Raw genomic sequence first — 7065 nt, 5'->3', positions numbered from 1 at the left:
GAAAGAAAGAAAGAAAGAAAGAAAGAAAGAAAGAAAGAAAGAAAGAAAGAAAGAAAGAAAGAGGGTCATCACCGGGGCACACAGACGCCTCAGACAAAGTTTTGTGCTGTTAAGCACAAAAAGAGAGAAGACTCCATTTTAAAGCTCATTTTAAACTCCATTTTAAAACCTGCCTGAATCAACAAACACCACAGCCCCTCACAGAATATTTTCTGATTTTAAAACAAACTTTGGAGCCACATTTTAAAAACGCACATTTTAAAACTAAAGAGAGGTCACAGTACACAAACCCTAGAAGCCACAGAATCCAGCAAGCATTATCCCCTCACAGAACTCCTCATCACAGAAAGAGAACATAGAGGGAGAGAGAGAAGACAATGGGGGGGGGGAACCCTTGAGTCTACAGAAGATTCCATTTTAAAACTCCATTTTAAGGCCTGCCTGCCTGCATCAACAAGCACCACAGCCCCTCACAGAATATTTTATGATTTTAAAACAGTCAGACCTAGGAGCCACATTTTAAAACAAAAGAGAGGTCACAGTACACAAATCCTAGGAGCCACAGAATGCAAAAATAAATAAATTTTGCATTTTAAAAATTATAGTCTAATTTTTCACATTTAATTTTAATTTAATAATACAGTCCACTTTTCACATTTTAAGTCCAGGAGCCATCAGAGCACAGAAACATAACCCCCACCTAGCCCTACCCCCCTCATCAAGCTGCAAAAAACCCTGTATAGTACAGTAAATACAGTGTACTCACCCAGAGCAGGCAGTTTCTCTGTTTTTTAAAAAAAGTCAAAAATCAAAAATTAAAAAAGCCCAAAAACAGTACCAGGCAGTACTGTACAGTACAGTGGTGCCCCGCATGACGACAATAATTCATTCCGTGAAAATCGCTGTTTAACGAAATCATTGTCATGCTAAATGCGATTCCCCATTGGAATGCACTGAAACCCGTTTAATGCGTCCCAGTGGGGAAAATACCTCGTTGTCCAGCGAAGATCACCCATAGGGAAGCCATTTTGCGAGCGCAGATCAGCTGTAAAAATGGCTGTCCTGCGAAGCATGGGTCCGGAAAACACAGGGCAGCCATTTTGCGAAACCGATGATCAGTTGTAGAAATTGTCTTGTGAACAAATGGTTCACGAAGCACAGACCAAATCAACATCCAGCGAAAATTACCCATTGAAATCACTTTTGCGAATTGCTATAGCAATTGCAAAATGTCATCATTATGCGGATTTGTCGTTTAGCGGGGTCGTCTAGCGAGGTACCACTGTACCAGGCAATACTAGGCAGTACCAGACAGCCTGAAGACTCTTTCAGTATCCACTCACTTAACTGCTGGGACGAGTGAGGTAGCAGACAAGCACCCTCTTCTCTGGCCAACGGTTGACTAAAAGTTCAAATTTTGCACTTTCACCGCCTCCCCTGTGGTTTTCTTCCCCCGTCTGTAACTGGAAGTTCCGGCCGCAAGTCAAAGCAATATTTTGTAGCTGGAGCTTTTCGTAACTTCAAATTTACGTAAGTAGGGAAGTTTGTAAGTCGATGCACCACTGTAATCTGTTTCTTTTAATACATTTTAAAGACACTAGTTAGCCCAACATTAAGTGTAAACAAAGTAATCTGTTTACTGGTGATAAAGTGGTATTACATTAAAATCTCATTTTCCAAAAATAAGCTCAGTGTTCACATGTATTTTCCATTTAATTTTACCTCAAATTCTAATTGAGAATCATTTTGCCTAAGTATGCAGAGTTTAAAATGTTTCCAAATATTCTGGCAATTTTGGGTATGTGTGTGAGACTGTGCAGTTTTTGGTTGTTTGTTTTTAAATTAATAAATGTATAAAGGCAGTGGCTGAAAATATCTGTTCCACAACACTTTAGTTCACTTTCACCAAGTATGTTTAAACATTCCATTTCTTGCTTTAAAAATTCCAATTTGCCTTGATTCATACTTATTGCTTCCCATGTCCCAGTTGTATGTGTCTTTCCCTTCACCTATGTGCACATAGGCTACTAGACTTCCTTTCAGCTTTAATCTAGTTGTTTCATTAATGACAGCAATATTCGTACTTATTCTTACTTCTTTCCTAGTAGCTGACTGAGTGCCTTGAAACCTGAGACTCTTATCTTCCATAGCTATCTCCTGTTTCTTTTTGGATTGTCTCCTCATCAGGTTTTCAAGCTAAGACATATGCAGAATTTGTTCAACATTGCTTTCTTCTGCACAATACTAACAAGATATAGCTTGAGTTACTGCCATTGCATCCACTAGTGTCACCTTCCACTACTGCTACTGCCTGATAGCTTCCCTCAGTGAGTTTATCACCCTCACCATTGGAAGCATCCATTCTTTTCTGCTGCTGTGACCATTAATCTTGAAGAGAGTGGCTACATCTTAGTCTGGTTTATCAGCTTTCACCACAATGTCATGAGTTACTCCACTGGACACCCAGACTCGTAAAGAAATCTAGCCTTCTGAAGGCATTGCTCTTGACTTCTCTAACATACTCAAATCCCCTCACTATTAATATAATATACTTCAATGATCTCTTCTTTCCAGAAACTCCAGGAACAGCAACCCAGAGCTGGAGGTGCGAGCACAATGTGCCAGTGCCTTGGCTTTCTTTATGATCCAAGGATCAAAATCTGATGATAAGCTATGAAGAGACAAGGAAACAACTTTCCATATGGAGCCTAACTTTTGCTCAAGCAGCACATGGCTTGCTGGGCTTTCAAGATGGGCAGGTCCTCTTCTAACCTGTCCTTCCTTGTCCTTAAACCATAAGGTTGCACCTTGAAAGAGAGAAATTGCAAAGAAAGGAAAAAAAACCATTTATGATGCTGGAATCTTTGGATTCCACATGAACAACACAGATGTGCCAAACTGACCTATCCACCCGACTCCATTTTGTGACTCCTTGAACATCACCAGGACCTCCCCAATTTCCTCCTTAAGGTACAGCTCCCTAGCTTCCTCCCTTGGATATTGCAGTCAGCTATTCAGAATTGCATCTACCAAGGAAGGCTATATGTCCTGTTTAGTAAGTTGTAATAAAGATGTCTTCTAGCACTAGAATGATTTTGATAATATATCACTGTTCATTAGCAAATGTACCAGACATGCATTAAAATAAGTGTGTCCTAAAATATAGAAAGCATGCACATTTGCAATTTTATGTTCAACCTACTGTTGCTTTAAGTTAGATTACTAACATTCTAGTTTCTACTCTGGCAGTCACCACATATATGTAATGTTTGTTTAATTTATTCAGCTACTATCTGGCATAATAGTACCCAGCCTTCGGTCTCCTGAAGTTCTCGGCCTACAACTCCCAGAAATCCTGGCCAACACCGCTAACTTCCTCCCTTGGATATTGCTAGTGGTGAAGACTTCTGGGAGTTTCACTCCAAGAATATCTGGGTAACCAAGGTTGGGAACCCCTGATCTAGCAACTATTACATACGACTGAATTTGTGTTTGCAAAAGTGCTCCATATATATCTTTACCTTTGTCATCATCATTGTTTATTAGTATGGCATGATTGTATAAAACAACTATGACTGGATAATACAGTACCTTTGTTTATTCCATATAATATATGGGTCAGCATATACAGTGTGTTTCCTATCTGAATAAGTACATTTTATCTGGGACCAGCTTTTGGGTAAGGGCATTTGACCCAGGGTGTCCTTAGCTCTCCTTACACATTTGCAAATCATAATTTAGAAATGTTGCAAAACTAAGACTGTGGTGAATTTAATTTCAAAGGCACTTTGGCCTCCCTTTCAAATGGTTTGTGGTAATCCTGGATATATATATTTTGCGCCGACAGTAAATGTTAATGAAGAGAGCCACAGTGTACCATCTCACCCAGAGCAATGGAAAACATTAGAATCGCTTTGAGGAGAACTGAATAAAACTTTATTTTATAAATATAGTCTCGTCCAAAGCCGTTCCACTGTACTTTTGAAATAAGGGCACATGGAAAAATATGGCAGAGTGCCTTTGAGATAGCTAACTAAAGCTACAAAATGAGCACTGTACTGTATTTCCAAGGAACACAGTTCAAAAGTTGTACGATTACTACTAAGGTTGTTTTATTCTTTACCACATTTGGAACAGGAAGTCTGTGTTGTTCTTGAAGAATTCTGAAAAGCAATGTCACAGTCTGATGACCTCTTCTCCTCATTAAAACGTTCCCAAAGACAGCTCTCTGCATGATGTTTTGTAGCTTCAGCAGCCATGAACTAATTTGTACCTCTTATTTTGATCATGCACTGGTGAAAGCACCAAACAATATTTTTTCTTTAAACACAGAGAGGTCTTTCAACAGCTCAGCACGCACTTCTACCCTCTTTTTAATCTTGGAGCACCTATTTATTTGCTCTTTTCACCACTAAATCTTCTTTGCTCCTTTCTGCCCCCCTGTAAAGCTGCTAGTTAAAAATTTTCAGTGTGTCTGCCCCCCCTTAAAAAAAAGCCTCCATAGGCTTAAGCCATTAGAGGGTTATTACCATAAAAAGGGAAGACAGGGAATTAGAGATATCAGAATTTGTGTTAGGAAATTTCAATCCAATTAAACTAACATAATATTTATTTTGGAGCTACCTTTTTGGAACGTGTATCAATTCCATAAAGCCAACACTTTAAAGTAGAATAGGTGGTCAATGAAATAACTGGTTTGTTCTGAATATTGGACATTTCTAGATTGCACTGATAGACAATTAGCATTCATCTGGCTGATTTGTTTATTTTGCCTACCTCCACTCTTTGTGATAGATTCATTATGCAAGTCATATCCTTCTCCCATCTCATGCTTTGAATACTATGCAAATTGTGAACAAGGCCTGTCAAGGCCTTTGGCACAAATGGTTTGGAAAGTCAGCTTACATTGGTTGACACTGCGAATTACATTCCCATGTTATCAATTTTTAACAGATGCTGAGCAAAGTGATTACATGCTGTGTTTATTTGTGCTTCGTTCTTAATTCAAAAATGAATTATATGAAATTCTCCCTCCTTCAATAGTATTATTCATGTACCATTTAACACTCCTGCTCTTGCAGCAGTAAAGCTTGACTAAGAACAACATGTGCATCAATCAGCCAGAGAAGAAAGAGCAGAGCTTGGAAAGCTACCCTTTTGACTATGGCTCCTACACTTCTCCAGTCAGCATGGTCAGCATTCCTACTCATGGAGATTCCCTACACAGTCTGGAAATTTCATTATGAAGGTCAGCAAACACCAGGCAGTTGTCCTGCTATCATCACTGGGGTTTACCAGGACATCTTCACTCTCCTTCACATAATTTTAACTGTGTAAATGAAGTACTGTACACTCAAATAGGGCTGTTGTTAGACTCTGTCCCCGTACATGTGCATTCAGGAGCAGCCCCTACTGCATTCAATGTACTATCATGTAACCATGCAGGGAATGGTGGTGTTTGTCCACTCTGCCTTCTCTTTTGGAGGAAAAAAGAACATTGAAAAATTGGGTCTCCTCACATTCAGATGCTTGTTTCCCACTCATTTCTTATGAATGCCCCATTCACAAAGCACCCATGGCAGCTTACCCTCCATTTCCCCTCCAGAGAGAGTGTGAAGCAAGCGGAAGTGGACAGAAAAGGCTGTGATCTTCTGCAATACTGCAAGAGAACAAGCTACACTACACTCACTGAGGCAATTCATTTTTGACACTGGACGACTCTTGCTGCTTGTGGACTTGAAAGAGTAAATACATGAATGCCTATGAGGAAAAGGGGTGCTTTCTCCCATCCCTATATTTCTGGATTATTTTAATGCATACAGAAAGATCCAATGAACAAAAGTCTATTCCTTAACACAGAAAACTGACCTACAGTAGGCCCTTTGAATCAATGGGGATTTAGCGAGTCACTTCCTCTGCAAGTTCCATTGATTTAAAAAGTCTTACTCTAACTGCAATTTACTTTGCTAAAGTAAGACAGTTAGAGTAGGCCCATTCGAATCAATGAACTTGCAGAGCAGTTGCCCCATTACATTCCCATAGATTCAATAGGCCTAGTCTCGTTGTGACTGACTATGCTAAACAACAGGATTGGGCCAATATGTTATAGCAGCATGCACTACGCATGTAAATATGCAAAAATGTTTGGTTGGTTGGTTGGTTGATTTCTAGGCCGCCTTTCTCTTGATGAGAGAACATACAAAGAGGTCTGTCTTGGGGCAGAACACATTGTGCTATTGGACAGAGTAGTCTGCATTAAGGGCTGCAGTCCGGATCAGCTGCACTGCTCTAAAGTGCAACACATATCCATGCATGTCCTGTACATTTGCTAATTAGGAAAACAAAGGTACTGCCCTAAGCTTCTGCCAGCATGTACTGTGCTGGATATGCTGCAGTACTCACACTAGCAGAAAGATGGACAGAGAGCCAGCCACAGGTCATGGGCAGTTCTCCAGAGCTTCCCCATTTCCACTCAGAAGGGAAGCCAAAGGGGAAAGGAATACTGTACTATGCAATATCCCTAGTAGGGACTTGGTAGAAAAGGGAATGTTTTTATTCTTCCTACTACTAATGTCTCAGAATGAGTTAATGAGACTGCAAGTGCCAGTTAATGAGAAGGGACTGGACTGCTTGGGGAACCTGAAGCTGCTCGCTTCTGTGAATCGCTGTACTTCTCCTACATAGCAAAAATAATTTTACCAGAAATTCAGAACTCTGGAACAGACTGAGCAGGGATCTGAACCCAGGCCTTCTGAGTCCTAATCCATTGCTCTATCCAGTACACCACACTGGGTATCTCAGGAATATTTACCAGTCCATTTTGCAAATACATGCGGTCTACCCAGCAGAAGCAGCAGCAGCCACACTTTCCAGCCATTTGTCATGGCTGTTACGTGCCATGGTTTTGAATACAACATTTGGACAACTTCATTATGCTAAGCTTTCGAATGGGAAATATTCTATATATTATAGACAAATAAAAGCTTGGAAAGAAGGAAAGGTCTTAGAAATGAACATGTCTCAAAAGTAGATCCGTTCACCCCAGCTGCTGCCCTTTTGTATTAT

Source organism: Pogona vitticeps, chromosome 5 (assembly GCF_051106095.1).
Source record: "Pogona vitticeps strain Pit_001003342236 chromosome 5, PviZW2.1, whole genome shotgun sequence".
Taxonomy (NCBI): Eukaryota; Metazoa; Chordata; class Lepidosauria; order Squamata; family Agamidae; genus Pogona; species Pogona vitticeps.
This window is presented reverse-complemented; position numbering follows the sequence as displayed.